The sequence below is a fragment of the Ailuropoda melanoleuca genome, chromosome 3 (genome assembly GCF_002007445.2).
Source record: "Ailuropoda melanoleuca isolate Jingjing chromosome 3, ASM200744v2, whole genome shotgun sequence".
Classification (NCBI taxonomy): domain Eukaryota; kingdom Metazoa; phylum Chordata; class Mammalia; order Carnivora; family Ursidae; genus Ailuropoda; species Ailuropoda melanoleuca.
This window is the reverse complement of record NC_048220.1, coordinates 110,014,368-110,033,215: the sequence shown is the minus strand read 5'-3', so window position 1 is coordinate 110,033,215 and position 18,848 is coordinate 110,014,368.

The window sequence follows — 18,848 nt, the reverse complement described above, 5'->3', positions numbered from 1 at the left end:
GTGGAACTTTTTTGTGTAAATTTCTTCAAGGATTTGAATATATTCTCATTATCAAGTCTCATAATTGAGGATTTAAGTATATAAGTATAAAATAAAACTTCAGGAGACACTTTCATTGTTTATTAAATGATTATTTCATTCTCAATAGGTTAAGTCCAAATATTTTACTAACATTAGTTTCTTTTCATAGAAGACAAAATTTTAAATATAAAGAGCTATCATTCTTTGTTTTATCTGTAGAGTTAGAAAGACCTTTTATTAACTACTAATACAAATTGTTGTGTACTACCATTATGGTGCATATTTGTAATGAAGATATAGATAACAGTTTTCTCACCTAAAGCATTTATGGTGTATTTGGCTAACCATCTTAATGAATAATAGGACCTATTAACTATGGACAGTGGGCTATGTCTGTAAATAACTGGCTTCTAGGTTGAAACTGCAACACTGGTGTAACCATGTGGGCCAGCATTAAATTCCATCCCAGGAGAGTTGCAGATGTCAAAAACCCTATCTGGGTCTATAGGTGGGAGAAAGCCTGGGGCTTTTAATTATTTATCAAATTTAAACTAGATCAATTTTCTATGGAAAATAATTTTTATTTTCCATAGAAAATACATAAATAATTATTTTGTATTATTTTGGTTACTCATTGGTTCAAGAGTGAAGATGCAAGTAAATCTGGAATGGAGTTCAATCCACTTACTCACTAATTCGTTCATTCACTTATGTATGCAACCATTTAATAATAAGCACTTACATAGTGCATACAATGTACTTGGCACTGATTTACCTACTTCACAAATGCTATTTTTTCCCTCACCTAAGACTTTGAATTTCCTGGTATATGTAATTGTATGGATTTTCACTGACAAAGTAAGCAAACTGTTCATGATTGTAACACTGGCCTAGAGTTAGTTGGAAAGAAGGATGCAGGAAAAATAATAATAGAATCTACCATAAGGGAATCTGTGCCTCTGGGGAAAAGAAATTGATATTAAAATAAGACCAAAGCAGACATAACAAGGGCAATTCAGTGATAAAGCATGAAAGTCAACAGGGAGGCTATTATATAAAGCCTTCTTGACTCAGGCAATCTGGATATGTTATGCCTCCTGAGAATGAAAAAGTTACTGTGTAATAGTGTGTGACATATTGTGTATAAACCATTTCATCAAACGCTCATACTTGGTGCCCAAGCAACCCTGGTATGGGATACCCATAAATGTGTAACAATAAATGGAGGGAAACTTTCCTTTTCCTACTTTGAAACAAACATAGAATTCGTACAGGCCTGTGATAATGGAAAGATTAGTTAAGATAATGTTCAAAGAATCTGAAACCTAAACTATGTCTTAAATATGTTGAGCTGATTTATGTAAGAAAGCAATTGTGGAATGGATACTGTAAGTCATGCAGGTGGAGGCTGATTAGGTAGAAAAAATTATATTCTAAACGGTGAAGCCTTCAAATTCATAGAGGTCATTATCTACTTTCAGAAAAGACCAAGATGCCATAAAAGATTAAATCCTAACCTTCTGCTGTACCTAAAAATGATGTCATGGCTTGGGGCCTTAGTATTCAATCCCTATGACTGAAATGCTAAGGGAAACAACTGAGGATAAACTGACATCATGTCAGAAAAAGTTACATTTCCTAGCCTATTATTTGTATACTGTTAGGATACTACATTAGATTGTAAAAACGTCTTACCAAATTTTCTACTCTATGTAAAAGTTTCCAACATAAAGGGCTATTTTACTACGAAGTCAAATAAAATACTTGAGTAGAATTTGAGAGGTTAGAAATCTGGCTATTTGAAAATAAAACATATGAATATGAAACACAAAAATTATGCAACCCAATATATAGGGCATCTATTGTTTACTCATATATTAATTTGAAAGTAAAAACAAAACAAAACAGAAAGCATTATTTTGCAAAATTATACCACCAGAATTCTTAGGAAAAGCTACAGCTGCATAGACAGTGTCAACAGGTAGATGGACAGATTGATCAATCTTTTTTTTTTTTAAGATTTTATTTATTTATTTGAGAGAGAAAGACAGAGAGAGCACAAGCAGGGGGAATGGCAGAAGCAGACTCCCTGCTGAGCTGGGAGCCTGACACTGGGGCTCGATCCCAGGACCTGGAGATCATGACCTGAGCCAAAGGCAGATGCTTAACCATCTGAGCCACCCAGGAGCCCCTGAGATTGATTGATCTTATTAGGGCAAATGGACTTAAGTTTATAGAAACAAGAGGAATCCATCTGGTTTCCCCTTAGTGATTTTTAAATAATAGATCAGATTATAAACTTGGATACCCAACTCCTTCAGTTACAAAATGAATAGCTGCCTTTTATTTTACTTCATGTTCTAATGAGAGATAATAGATAAGAATGCATTTTGGGGAAAAAAAAACTTTGACAATATAAAGGAAAAATGAATTTACATGTAAAATTATCTAAACTGATAAACACGAATATCTTATTTATCTTTTTAATCACACAAAAATAGACCACAAGTAGGGTTATAATTTTCCCGAGACACCTATCACCTAAAAAGGTGATACCAGTATCTATGCCAGCAATGGCCCAGTTTGCTCACAGATCTGTTCTTTACCCTTTAGCTACTCTGCTCTGTATAGTGGGAGGGTTAGCCTCTGCAGGCTCCCCAGTCCCCTACATAGTTAACTTCTAGGAAGCTGTGGCTTGGGAGACACACGGGTTGAAAACTGGAGATTAGGAGAGAAGGAGAACCTAGGATAGTTCACCTCCTACTTTGGACAGCCACTTCAGCTGCAATCACATCCCTTTCCTAAACTTCAGTTTCCACCAGAATTTCCTGTCTAGCTACAATTTCTCTTGAGTGACTTATCTCTGAATTCTCTAGCCTTTCCTCTTATCCACATCCCTTCAAATAGTCTTGATGTGAGAGCAGCTTCCTGCTCTTCCTAATCCCTATGTTGCCTCACTGTTCCATGGGTGCCATCTTGGCTCCGTCATCACCAATGTAATCAATTCCTGTATTAAATTCTCTCTGTTTGAAACATGCAGAGTGGTTTCGGTTTCCCTTGTTGAACACTGACCCATACAGTAGTTAATGTATTTATAATGTTTTCAATATGATCTGCCAGCCTCCCTTTGAAGTGCTTTATATTTACTAATTCAGTTAATATTCACAATAACTAGATTAGGGAGGTTATTAGTTTTGTCTCGATTATATATGAAAAACTAAAGCACAGATAATATTTAATAATTGTTAATGTTCAAATGGCTAATAAGTGGTGGCAGCAAGACTTTAAACCAGGAGTTTATGTTCTTTATTTTATTTTCATTGAAGTAGATTTGACACACAATGTTACATTAGTCTCAGTTATACAACATAGTAATTTCAAAAGTCCATACATTGTTATGCTTACCACATGTGTAGCTACAGAAAGTTTACATTCTTACATTCGAAACTGTCTCCATACTAAGGTTGACCTCACTACCTTTTAATAGATTATATCATCCACTCAAACACTTGATCAGAAATGTACCACTGAGTGTCCAGAGTCCCATGCCATACATAAGACTTAGAATAGTGCCAGGCAAAGAGGAAGTATTCAATAATTCAAAAAGTGTTAGCTATCATTATTATTCACTTAATTACAACATTTGAGACCCAAATTTTGCCCAGTGGAACACAAAAGTATTCATCATTTTTAATTTTTGTGATTAAATATTTTGATAAATAATTTTTAAAAAATTAGAACTCCAATTATAATAACATGAGAATTACCATATTATACCAAATGTAATTCTGTCAAGTAAATTGTTTTATCTGCTAGGTATTATTATTTCTTTTTTTAAAGATTTGTTTGTTTATTTATTTATTAGAGAGCGAGAGTGAGAGAGAAAGCATGAGCAGGGTGAGAGGCAGAGGGAGAAGCAGACTCCCCAGTGAGCAGGGAGTCCAATGCAGGGCTCGATCGCAGGACTCCAGGATCATGACCTGAGGCGAAGACAGACGCTTAACTGACTGAGCCACCCAGGCACACCTAAGTACTATTATTTCTATAAAGAAAAATGCTGTGATACTAAAATTTGAACAGATATTGAAAAAAGTGTAGATCTTGAAATTAAATAGAGTATTATGAAAAATTTACCAAATTACTCATAAAATAACTCCATAGCAGACTTGTAAAATTAAGCCACACACTCTACTCTTGGAAAAGCATTCCTTTAAGTATTATATTTCAATAATTACAGCAATTAAAAACACTAATACCTACTCTTAAAAAAAAGGGTTGAGGTAAATATTGTTGTTTATCAAGACAGAGTATCTTCTTCTCTTCTTCACAAATTCTAATTTTTCTCAGGAATTTAATTTATTTCTACACGTCCACATGCCTTAACAGAAGATGGTCCATTAGGAGTTAGAAAAGATTAATTCTGGTTATATCAATGCACTGAGTAGTCTTATGTGCCTTGATACAGAGTTTTTAATGTTTAAGAAATGGGCCTTTGGCCTAATTCTGGTCAATGAAACTGGGAACTTCTGGGAAGGGAGATCCTTCCTTTCTTGGGAAGACATTTAAGAAATCAAGTCTCTTTCTCAGGAGCAAGACAGTCTAACATCCAGAATTGTCACTAGTAATCATCCAGCGGAGCCAGTACCATGGTAGACTGACACCGTAGATCCAGGACAGACAGAAACTATCTGCGTGCTGATGAAGCTATTGAGATATTAGATAAACTAGTCCTGAAACCTATCCTACATTTGGACTTCAATTACTTGTTCAAATAGGTGTCCCAATTGTGTTTTTATCCCATGAAGCCTATATTAAACATGATACAAGGATAATAATAAACAACAGATAATAAATTTTAAGATTCTGAAGCAATCTTCCCGATAAATTATCTACAGAAATAGATGAATAAAGTCTATAGAGAAGGGCAATAACTCTACTTTGTTTTTCTACATGCAGTCCCCAGTAATCCAGTAAAATTAATGATTTCTAAATAATTTTAAGTTATTATTTTGAGAATATAATTTAAGTTATATTACTTTGAGAAGGTAAAAGTTAAATAATTTTCCAAGGAAACTGTGTGTGCCTATCTGTGCAAAATTTTCTGAAATCATACTTTAATTTGAAGCCCATCCACAGAATGTTGAGTTGAGCTATAGACTGCAGGTTAAGAGTCCTTGCACCCCTGAAAATAAGCATTCCTTTTTTTAAAGATTTTATTTATTTATTTGACAGAGAGAGAGACAGTCAGCAAGAGAGGGAACACAAGCAGGGGGAGTGGGAGAGGAAGAAGCAAGCCCCCAGCAGAGGAGCCTGATGTGGGGCTCGATCCCAGGATTCTGGGATCACATCCTGAGCTGAAGGCAGACACTTAACGACGGAGCCACCCAGGCGCCCCTGAAAATAAGCATTCCTAAACTGAAATTTGATATCAATTTCTGACTTAGAAGTCTTTCAGTGGTTGGCAATTACCTTACAGGATAAATTTCAAGTTGTTTTGCATCAAACCACTTTATCTCCCTTCACTCTGTTCTTTACTGGATTAATAAATCAGCAAATGTTGAGCTCTTATCGTTCTTCAATGTGTCTTGTGTTTGCTACCACTAAACAATGGTTCTCAAGCTTCTTTAATTTAGAACAAGTTGGGGCAGATTTCTAAAAATACCAAACCATGGGCAGTAGCCCCAGAGATTCTGATTTAATTGGTCTGGTGTAGGGTCTAAACATCAGTATTGTTTGAAATTTCACCAGATAATTCTATTGTGGTGTCTGAGTCAAAAAACCTGTGATTTGTCAGGTAAACTGATTTTTTCAAAAATACTCACTTTAAATGTTGTGAATCACAGGTAGGTGTGGAGCCTATGGTCACTGATAGGCAGGTAAATTAGTACAGTTAAGTAATGGATGGGACAGTGGTAAATAAGGAAGAGTGTTTCTTGAGAGGTAAAATTAAGAATGAGATTCCAGGAGGTGAATAATTCACTATGGGAACAGCAGTCATAATAAGTCAAGTGTACCCTCTTTTTCCCTAAACCCGTTCACCCAATCCCTGCAACCCCACAGATAGATGTTAAGATATGCATTAACTATGAAATAATATGAATGTTCCTGTTACATTATAGTGCAGTTCTGTGTGTTTGTGTGTCACTATTCACTTGTTTGGATTGTGAAGTAAAAGCTATTCATAAATAATATTTCCTTTTTTTCCAATTACAATGGAATCTTATGATTTAAGGCAGCCAGTGAATGAAATTCTAGGTCTGTCCCTCGCCAAAAGAATAACCTTCTCCTATATTTTTAATGTCTTTAAAGATATAAATAAATCATTACGACAGGGATAATAGAGAGATAAATGAAGGCATCCTTGCCATTTACAAACATAACACAAACAATCATTAAAATAAAATTAATCGGATCTGTACACATATGTCATAGTGCACACCTGTTTTTTTATCCATATTAAATAAGCATGTGCTTTAGGTAGTATTATTCTATTGGGGATATGTTAAATATATTATAATTCAAAATGGTTTGCATGTAATCATTTTCACATATTCACCTAGTCTTACCTCTTTAAACAAAAATTCTTTTACAACAGGGTGGGCAGAAAAAAAGAAAAATGGAATTATTTGTACCAAGATGAGTGATTGGTAATAGAAATGGAAATCATTCTAAAAAAATTAGAAAATCAGTGACTTGAAGATATAGGAAAGCAGATTCTCTGAGTTAGTGCGAACCTGGGCAGCATTATTAAGTGTCATTTCCCAGTGAACCTACAGTAAAGAGCCATAAGGCTTGCACCTGTCACCACTATGCTGAGATTAGTTACTCTGCTTGGCTTAGATTTAAGCATGGTGCTGAATGCTGTTTCACACCAGACAATCTGAATATGTTGCCTAGAAAATGAATATAAAGTTTCCATTGTTATTTTTTTTTTTGAATTTTGGACCCTGTATATCCCTACTAGAAAGATTTTTTCTGTGGAACTCTGATATGCTGCCATGTACACAGATGTTTTACACAAATTACATGCCCCTTTGATGCATTAAGATACAGAAGCATAAGACATTCATTTTCTTGAAGAAATTCTAGGCTTCTAAAAGGAATTTAGTAACAGGATCCTACTTTGGACCTCACACCACCGAGGCTGTCAGGCTCTTCCTTCTCTAAGATTTGAACACATGTAATAACAAAATGACTTAATAGCAGAAGAACACATTACTTTATGAAAGACAATTTTAACTATTTCAAACCTGGATAAGTCATGTTAGGGCTCAATAATTGCTGTTGTAATGCTAGCTACTTTAGTTTCTCCAAGAGACATCTTTTGCCTGTTCCTTCTCCCTAGTACAGGAGATGAGGTAATTCCATGGATTAGTTACTACTGTTAGATAATTATGGCCACACAAACCATAATGGATATCACTTGCAACACCCAGGTAGATGGAGGATATGAAATAAATACTCTTGTTCATAAATGACCTCATGCTTGGGAAATGGATAAATTAAGGACTAAGTTAGAACTTAAAGTTATCACCACCATTATGACTATCTTCCTCTGTTGTCACTGGCCAGAGTGAAAACAATGACCAGAGGTCATAGGGTTACGCTAAGGACTGGCCTGTCTTCGTGTTTTTATTCCAGAAGACAACTTAAAGAAAATTAACATAAATTAACTTGAGCAAATTAGCACTTGCTGAGGAACAGTATCTACAGATCTACTCAAGTGCGCATGGTTTTACTTTTTTTGGGGGGAGGCAGTTACATTTTAAAAAAAGGAAACCCTCAAAATGAAGCCTGAGATTTTCATAACTGGTAAAGTTACCACCATGATTTCTTATATTACCCCAATCCCTCTCTCATGATGCATGAAATATTAGATGATGGGGAATCTAAGACTCATTGTAAAGTAATTCATCAATGATCAAACACAACAAAGCCAGGAATAGTTGTGATAAGTTTTATATCTCAACACCAAGATAAGCAGAATAACATCCTTAACAACAGCATTTCCAAAAAAAAAAAAAAAAAAAAAATCAGGAGTGGAACAGTGCATATCAGAGCCTGATTATGGTGTTTTTGGATTTGGAAAAACACAACAAAAAGTGTTAACACTCATGAATTGATTTAGTCATTCATTTAATCATTCAACATGCTTCACATTATTTCCTTCCATAGCATTCCCACCATAGCATAGCATCCCTACCATAATGGCATTGGGGAAAAAAAAAAAAAGCATCCTAGGAGTTTCTTAAAAGATGCTGACTTTATTTGGTTTCATTCTTCTATTGGTTCCCCAAAGATAACACCTCTTAAAATGATGTCCTAATGTATTTCTTGATTTCAGAGCAGGCTGAGCTTCTCTAGTGGATTACCGCCCCCTCATCAAGACCCTTTTCTATACTCTTTATAAGGAAATGCCAGCCAGCTGGAACAGCAGGGCAACAAGTACAGCTGGGAATTCCTGGCCCACAGGTGTCCATTCTCACATTTGATAGCTTGCCAATATCAAAGCTAGATTTGTTGAGGGGATCCCCACAGTTGTTTCACAGAAAGAAAATTATCCACTGGCACTAATAGTAATAATCCCCTCTTCCATATCTGACTTAGTACTTGAGCTAGAGCCACAGAACCCTTTCCCCACCAAGACTGAACCAGTATCAAGTTTTCCATCCTTTTAACAAGTGGGTGGCAGACTGTCAGGATAGGAATTAGATGGGTACAGGTGGCACCACCTGCTTGAAATGCTTTTCAGTATTTTGTGTTTCATTATTGCTACACACCATTGCACCATTCTTTCTTTTCTTGCCAATAACCACAGGACCATTTGTTTGAGCTTAAAGTTTGTTCCATACTCAGATTTTGAATAAAAAGAAAATGAAAGATTTTTTTTCATTGAGAATATGGAATAAGTTTCAGAGAAAAAGTCATTATTTTGTGTAGAATGAAATACAATCTAATCTAATTAGAAAGTACATAGATTCGTTAGTAGATAAGTGTTATTATTGATGATTCTCCAGGAAATATTTTTGCTTATTGGTTTAGCTGACATATAATAATCAGTAAACTTTGTATACTAAATAATATGTATTGATACAAAATTCAAATATAAATTCTATAAATTAATAAGGATGAATTCCTAACTTACCTAATTTTATTTTGATTAGTGCCTTAGACATTATTTCTTTTAGAGTTATTAATTATCTTATTTTGTGTTTCAGTTAACTTTTAAACAGATAAACAGACTGGCATTTGCTGGGCTTGTGAGATGGGGTGCAATTTCACTGCATCATCTTGAGTGAGACGGCAGACAGCAAAGAAATTGTTTACAAACTAGAAGCAAAGGATGAAACACTTTAATCAAACTTTAATCTGAGTTAAAAGCATCATGGTAATGAGTTCAAAAAAGTGTTTTCAAACTGCCTGAAGATCACGTGCAGTGGTTAAGAGCAGCTCTGGAGTAAGATGGCCTCACCACAGCACCGAGTTTTCTAAGTGGATCTCAAAATACGGCACAAAAAAAATTACTTAAGTTTGTTGGTTAAATTTATTTGTTTATTCATTTTTACGAGTCAAGGTCCTAGTATGAAAGATAAAGCACATTTAAACAGCAAAGTTGTAAATTTAATAAAAGAACCATTTCTAAATGTGTGGAAGGGATAAGGAAACTGATAAAGGAATGGTGCTGTCCCTAGCATAAGATCTGAATGGACAACGAGAGGGAATGATTACTGGAACCCAAAGAGAGTAATTGTAAAACAGGAAGAACCAACTAATAGCATATGTGGCCTTAAATAGAGGGATAAAGCTACTGCCAATGCAAAATAGGGCAAGAGACAGGATCCCATTCATCATTTGCCCCCCAACCATCTGTAGGTGCCTCTCATTGACCTAACTCAGCCAGAAGCCAGAAGCAAGGGAATCCTGTAATGAAGGCTGTAAAGCTTAGTCTCCCAAAGAAACAACCAAGGGGTTAAAAGGTGGAGATCTGGAAGGGAAAACTGAAAATATCCAGTACCATCCACACATTTTTCTGTAAAATCTAGTCTTTTTTCTTTTCAGATTATGGCAGTCTAATGTCAGCTCACATTTTATGTACTGTATTCTTCTCACAAAGTCATAAAAGAATGAGGGGAAAGTGAAAAAATAAAGAGCAAAATAATGAAAGGAAAGATAGACAGCCATATAAAACATTACTGCTAAGGCCCTGCTTCTGTACCTGGTCACAATGTCCAAGGTGATAATTACAGTTTTTATCTTTCACCACATATTCCATGCTCTCCTTAGCTTTAGCCAAAGACTAATGGGGTCCTCTTCTTGCTGCAGTAAAACAAACCTCTACTCTTCCAGAATCTGAGTCCTTGATGGATGGTCTTACTTTTATTGAATTATTATAGCTTTTTACTCATCAGGAATATTAGGCAAGGGAGCTCTAAGGGACGCCTTAGTAAATCCTCCTTGCCTCAGTTGTACAGCTGAAACCCAGTATCCCCACTGATAATTAGTATCACCCTCTCTGATTGCTATAGTGATATTCTCTCTCAGCCTTTTGGTTAAGAAATAAACCCAGAATGGCCAGAGGAAGACCTCCACTTCCAATTTATCTGACCTATGATAGTGTTTTCTGATAGGATGTCTTCTTCCTTAAGTAGCAGGTATTCAAACACCGAAAGTTCAAGGTGGCAGGGAAGATAAACAAAATGTTTGTGAAATAATGAGGGGACACTTCTACCTTCCTCAGAACAACAAATTCTGTATAAGAGACAATAGCATCACATATCAATCACAAGTTTATGGCAAAGAGCCTATCCAGTAGGAAAATGTCCTACCCTCTTAGGGTGTTTTCTCCTAGCTGGTACCACAACCAAGTCTTCAGCAGACTATTCATTCTATCAAAGCTGCGGTGACTGAGTGATGAAAGCTAGCTTCTACTGAGCCTCATGAAAATTCCAGATAATTCTGTGGGAGAGCCCATTGTTGTATTTCCTTTGCATAAAATGAATCCTCTATCAGAAGCATGTTTTATGGAATATCATGGTGACAGGTAAAGCGTTCTTAATATCCCTGAATGGTTGTTCTGGTAGAAACACTACCAAAAGGGAAGAAAACCATTTCCCATAAAATGTGTCAATCACTAATCCCTTCCATAAGAGAAGGGGCCTAATGTAATCTACCTGCCATTAGTGGATGGTTCCCTTTTGGGAGCTGAGGATTGCTCTCTGTTGTTGGAAGACTGAAAACTCAACTGGAAAGAAAATCCAGAACAATTCTTGGTGAAAGGAAATCCATGTTGTTGAGCCAATATGTAGCTTCAATCCCTGTCTCCACGGGCTCTTCCTATATGAGCCTTTTTATCAAGGAGGTCTAGGAAAAGAGGCTAAATGATATCCCTAGGATAGGTCATCCTGTCCACCTCCTTAATGAAAACATTTTAATGAATGGCCTCCGGTGGGCATTCGGTGAAAAATTACTAACTTCATACCCTTGACACCTTTGAGAGGTCCAACCACATACTTCTAAACCTGATTTCTTAGTTTCTTAGTTCCAATCCTATTTTATTAGCCATCTAACCTACTAGCCACTATTAAGTCAGTATTAACCTGAACCTCAGGCCATCTCTTCTACATAAAACAGACCACCAAAAATATCTAAAGTTCTTCTCACTGGGAAGATTTCCTTTTAACATTGTCTTTCAAGGCTACCTCTGAATAATGTTGTAGTGCCCTTATATGTCAATTCTCTTTTAGGTATTGGGGGAAAAAAGCCAAAAGAGACAAAGTCCCTGACTACACGGACCTAATAATTTAAGGCAAAGGTTCCCAAACTGTCTTGGTTCACAGCACATTTAATTTCTTAGTAATTTTTTGCAGCATCCCCAGGCCAAAAGAAATATCTTATAGTTCCATTTACTAAGTACTTAAGTCTAAACAACTTATTTATGTCCTAATATGTTATTTAAAATAATAACATGCATATGTTGAAAAAATAATTTACTCCATTCTTTAATAACCACAATTAATACTAATAGGAAATGTGCAGCTGTTGAACAGTGCTCAAACTTTGGAATTACTCTGGAATATACCACCCTCATCTATTATTTCGTGGTGACTGAGTTATGAAAGCTAGCTTCTACTGAGCCTCATGAAAATTCCAGATAATTCTGTGGGAGAGCCCATTGTTGTATTTCCTTTGCATAAAATGAATCATCTAATCAGAAACAATGTTTTATGGAATATCATGGTGACAGGTAAGGCATTCTTAATATCCTTGAATGGTTGCTCTTTTTTTAGTTTTTTTTTTATCCAGTAGGAAATTTTTTTTATCACTGTCACCAGCACCAAAACCCAGCTTTTTTATAAAAATATGATGCCACCAAAAAGAATGTAATATGATCTAACATTAAAAGTAATCTTACTCAAATGTGCAGTTTTTGTGGATTCTGAAATATATCAAGTATCATGGTATGTCCCTGAAATATTTACAATATCCCAAAGTATCCCTGTGAGTTTACTGTAGTGCCCCAGGGCACCTTGGTACATCATTTGGGAACTGTAGGCCTAGGGAGATATAAATAATAAATATAGAAAATGTTAGGGCATTATAAATTACCCAAAGAAAAGTAAATCAGAAAGGAGTGTAATTTAAAACAGTTTTCATGGGAGCCTTGAAAGTGGTAAAATTGGATCAGAGACTTGACTGAGGTAAAAGAAAAAAGGGAAAAGAAGAAGAACAAAAAGATAAATGTCCTGAGGGAGAAGCATGGTTCACATACTTGAAGAACATCAAGAAAACCAGTGGCTAAAGTCAAGTAAGTAAGGGTATGAAAACAGTTGGAGATGAAATCAGAAATCAAGAGAGGGATTAGATTGTATAAGGCTTCATACCTGCAGGGAATCAAGATTTTGTCCTGAGTGAGATAGGATCTATTAGAATACTTTGAGGAAAAAAATGACATGAGCTAACAACAGAAAAATCATTCTGGCCAAATATACACACCACAAATACTGAAAATTTGTCTGTTTCATTCACTAATGTACATTAAGACCCTGGAAGGGTGCTTGGGCCATTGCAGATGTTCAATAAATACTTGGTGAATGAATGTTTTATGTGTAGAGAACTAATTGAGAGATAAAGTAGAAGAAGGAAAACAAGTTAGGAAGTTACTGCAGGTGTACAAAGAACTAACGATGGCTAGGCCTAGGGTACACTTGGAAAAAGTGATAAAAACTTACCAAATTTTTAGTGTATTTTAAAAGCTGACTTACAAGATTTACTAATGGCTTTGACAAATAAATCAAAAGAAACATAGAAATCATGCATGATAAAGAGAAGGAGAAGAGCAGTTTGTAAATCAAGAATTTAATTTTGGAAATACCAATTTGAGATGGCCATTAGATATCCAATTGGGGATACTTGCTTGGCAATATATTTATATATTTATAAATGCAGTCACATATTATGACTATTTACATATGGTTATTCTCGTATATATATGAATATTCAGAGCAGAGATCAAGTTGGAGATATACATCCTTGATCTGTCATTATATGTATGATAGCTATAAAAAGTCATGTGACATTGTCATGAAGTCTCAAGTTCTCATAGCTCAGTTACTCTCCTTTAGGAATCTGTTGATAGCACATTGTTTATATATTTTCATGTCTGTATTTATTCATATACATGTTTATGTATGTGAGCTCACCTTTAAGGTAGCTTTTAAAAAAATGCATGTATTTTAAAGAAATATGCATTTAAAAAAGAAATATGTATGAATGTCTTCCAGAATGATTTTACATTTGTTTCTGCTAAGCACCTGACAGGCATCATCAGCTAAAAGTCAATGTGTTGTTGCTAATTTTTTTATCTGGGTGTTGGATCAAGTGACAAGTATAAATTTGAATCCTAAACTTGTGGCAAGTTTAGGCCTAGAGTTTTGGTTTCTGAAATCCACCATGCTAGACATTAGAGTCTTTTCACGTCTCTTGGGAGCACAGTCCTCAGGCCCCAAGTTTAAGCCATGGTCTCAATTTGAACTTCTTACTTCACTTGATGGTAAGGCCTTTTTAATTTTTCATTGTCTTTAAAACCTGCAGCTATAGATAAATGGGGAATAATAACCCTCCACACACTAAGGGCAATCACAGTGTTAGTTTAAGTGCTCCCCATGCATTTTCTCATTTTTCCCCTTGCCAACATAGTTTTGCATTAATATTTGTTACATTTTATGATTCACATTTTTATTGTATTTATCATATTTTAATACATCTTATTCAGCATCAAAGTTCTAACACGTTAAGGGAATATATATTGAGATACATTAGTGATTTACCTTACTAAAACTGAAGTGTTTCTCCATTTTCTCAGTCTCCTTTACTATGTTAATTCAAATGATTGTCAGAACATATTTATTATTTAAGTTTTTATTCTTTTCCTCAAGAATTCTTTGAGTATGTTATTTTTCTAGTTCTGGATAATTTTTGCAAATGTTTTGGGTTCTGATCCTTCTTTTCTTATTTTTCCCCTAAGTACAGTGCAGATGCTTACTCTCCTTTAACCAATGTATTTTTTGAGCCAAACCACTGTGATATTTCTGTACCAAGCCCTGGGAATACACTAGTGAAGATGATTAAAAACCTTTGCCCACATGGGCCAGATAGCCCATTCTTTCTCTGTTGTCTGTCTTCCATATCAATGGGTTTTTTTCCCCTCCTAATCTTTTTTGAAGTGGTAAAAAACACATTACATAGATCTAGATCTACATTCTTAATAATTTTAAGTGTATAGTACTGTATTGCTAACTATAAGCACAATGTTGTATGGATCTCTAGAACTCATTTATCTGTCATGACCGATCTCTAGACTCACTGAAAATCAACTCCCCATTTCTCCCTCACCCTAGCCCCTGGCAACCTCCATTCTACTCTCTTTTCCTATGGGTTTGACTACTTTAGAATCCTTATAAAGGTGGAATCATGCAATATTCCTCCTTTTGTGAGTAGCTTATTTCACTTAGCATAATATACTCAAGGTTCATCTATATTATTCTAAATGACAGGATTTCCTTCATTCTTAAGTCTGAATAATACTCTATTTTTTTTTCTTTATCCTTAGGTTCTTTAGGTGTCAAGTTAGATTGTTTATTCGAGATCTTCTTTAAAGTAGGTGTGTATCATTATAAAATCCTTTTTTAGTACTATTTTTGCTGCATTCCATAAGTTTTGGTAAGTTGTATTTCCATTTCCATTTGTCTCAAGGTATTTTCTAATTTCCCTTTTGACTTCTTAATTGACCCATTGGTTGTTCAAACAAGAAGCTGTTTAATTTCTACATGTTTGTGAATTTTCCAGTTTTCCTTCTGCCATTAATTTCTAGTGTCACTTTATTGTGTCAGAAAATATACTTAGTATGATTTTGGCCTTCTTAAATTTCTTAAAACTTGTTTTGTAACCCAACGCATGATCTATCCTGGAGAATGTTCCAAATGCACTTGAGAAAAATATGTAGTCTGCTGCCATTGGATGGAATGTTCTGAATGTCTGTGAGGTCCATATGGTCTATAATGTTCAAATCCCCTGTTTCCTTATTGATCTTTGTCTGGATGCTCTATTCCTTGAAAGTGTTGAAATCCCCTAATATTATTGCGTTCCTCTCTATTTCTCCCTTCAGTTCTATTAATGTTTGCTTCATAAATGTGTGTGCTGTGATGTGCCTATGTACTTAAAATAGTTAATTCTTCCTGCTTAATCAACCCTTTGATGTGATTATATGTCCTTCTTTGTCTCTTTTTACAGTTTATGACTTAAAGTCTATTTTGTCTGATGTAAGCATGGCCACCCCAATCTCTTTGGGTTACCATTTGCATGGAATATGTGTCCACCCTCTCATAATTATTGATAGGGAAGAAGTTATTATTGATTACCATTTTGTTCAGTTTTTTTCTGTCTTATAAACTTTTTGTCTCTCTTTTCCTACTGCTGTCTTCCTTTGTGTTTCACTGATTTTGTTTTGTGTGTGTGTGTGACATGCTTTGATTCCTTTCTAATTTCCTTCATATATCTTTATAGGTATTTTCTTTGTGGTTACCATAGGACTTACACAACACGTTGTATACTTATAATAATCTCTTTTGAGCTGACAACAGCTTAACTTCAATCACATAGGAATTACATTTTTCATCCTCCCCAACACTTAATGTTACTGATGTCACAAATTATATCTTTTTATATTGCATATCTATGAATATATTTGTTAGTTATTTTTTATACTTTTATTTTTTAACTTCTACATTATTAAAAGTGATTTATGCACCACCATTATAGTATTACAGTATTCAGTACTTGCCTATATATTTACCTCTGCTGGTGAGTTTTATACTTTCATATGGTTTTGTGTTCCTGTTTAGAATCTGCTCATTTCAACTTGAAACACTCCCATTAGCATTTCTTGTAAGGCAGGTCTAGTGTGAAAATCTCCCTCAGTTTTTGTTTACTGAGAAAGTGTTTGTTTCTCTTTCATTTTTAAAGGATAGTTTTGCCAGATACAGTATTCTTGGTTGGCAGGTTTTTTTCCCCTTTCAGCACTTTGATTATATTATGTCACTCTCTTTTCACCTGCAAGGTTTCTGCTGAGAAATCCACTGATAGAATAATGGTGGCTCTTCATACTTCATGAGTCACCTTTCTCTTGCCGCTTATAAAATTCTCTTAGTCTTTGATTTTTGACATGATTATAATGTGTCTCAGTGTAGATCAACATTGGAGCTTTAAGATTCTCTAAAAACAAACATGGTGGAATATATGTGTTTTAATGAGAGCAAGCTGAATAGGTGAGTTTATTTACATATCAATGTAAGCAATAAAAAATTATTTTAATTTGAACATTCATGATCAAAGCCTGTGATCTCTCCTGTGGTTTTGGTACATTGTCATTTTCTGTGCTGTCAAGCTCATCATTTAAATATCCATTTCTTTAAGTCAAATATATATATATATAAATTCTCAACCTCTATAACAGAATTTGATACTCTTCAAAACCATATGTTATGCAGTTTGGTATTCACTGAAATGCCATTTAGCTCTACAATATAATACATCTAGAAGACCATCTCATGTAAGTGATTAGAATTAATAATTTCTACTAGCTTAAGAAAAAAAAAAGTTCAAATGTCACAGTACAGTATCTACTACCATACAACTTTCTGGCCCACATCAAATTTTGTATTTTGTTTACCTGAACACAACTGTAGAATCCTTTCTGACCTCTGTCTTACTATGGCTATTCACTACAATAATTTCACAGATCTTCCTTTAGAAAAAAAAATGCAAACCAATCCAAGGTGCTGTGCAATAAGTTTTATGGCAACCATAAAAATTTCTTAAAAATAAATACAGCAAGTAAATTTAGATAATGAAAATGCATTTGAGATAATTGATTTGATAACTTGTACAGCCCAAACCTGACATTTTCATTCCCATCTTCATTTTGCTTTTAAGGAGATTTCCATTTCTTGACATGTTTATTATTTTGACACTTAGCCAGTTTTCTCAAAGCATTTTCACTCCAAGGATCCTGAACTAAACAAATATATATTATGCTATTTAAAATATCTTGGCTTTACAAACAATTGTTCACACACTGAATCTCTCATCAGAAACCTGCCACTTTTATTAATAAATTTAAGACTACACTTCCAAGCTTGTCAATAGAAGGGAAGATCTTAATTTATGAAGTGGTGACTGGTTTATACTGCCCTCCATATGACCTTCTATGTGGGCTGTCCTTTAGGTGCCAACTTTGGAAGATTGAGGTTTGATTTTAGTAAGACTGTAACAAAAAGTAACATTCAAAATATTTAACCCCAGTATAGTAGGGACACAAAACCGTCTGAAAAGACATTGGCCATAATATTGGAGCCCAGTTCTGGCCCCCAATTGTGTCAGACATTATTCTTTATTTGCTGGATTGTGAGAGGTATTGGGGGTTAGTCAGGGTATCAATATAACTCAGAGGATTCAACATAACAATTATTCATTGGCATGAAAATTATTCAACTGTCATGAAAATATTACAATAACTGAACTACCATCGACTTAGTAATGCACCAACTAATTATCAACTAAAATAGTATATGTTCTCTTGCATCTTTGTGGACTGACTAGAATTAATTGTAAAACTCAGTCCTTCATATGAATGCAGAGGGAAATTAAGCACAGCAAAAACACTGTACTTTTATTGAAGATTTGTAGGTCATAAGAAGGGGTCACATCTCTTACATCTATTTAAAAAATCTCCATAGGGCTCTTGTCAGTGCTCTTCCACCTGCCTCCAGACAAAGAATCCTCCTTATTTCCTTACTCTCTTGTTCCACTTGACCTCAAATGTAGCAGAGAGGGATTTTTTGTTTGTTTTATTTTCCTGAACATTCTCCTCCTCTCCATAAATCAGGATTTCTCAACCTTGGCACTATTAAGCATGTTAGATCAGATAATGCTTTGTTATGAAAAAAGTGTGTATGGGGATGGTGTCTTGGCCTCCATTTACCAGTTTCCAGTAGCATTCCTCCACCCAAGTTGTGACAATCAAAAATGTCTCTAGACATTGCTAAATGCTCCCCAATGGACAAAATTTCTCCCATGGAGAAAAGCTTCTCTAACTCATACTCATTTCTTATTTAGAGCAATTTAAAAGCTCTGTTCTACATGCCTTTAAACTTCCACACAAATATCCATGAGTAGCCCATAAGACAAAAGACACATGCTGCTAAGAGGGTAGTGAAAGGAATTCTCTTCTGTTGTCCAGAGGGTTTCCTTAGGACTAGACAAACAACTTG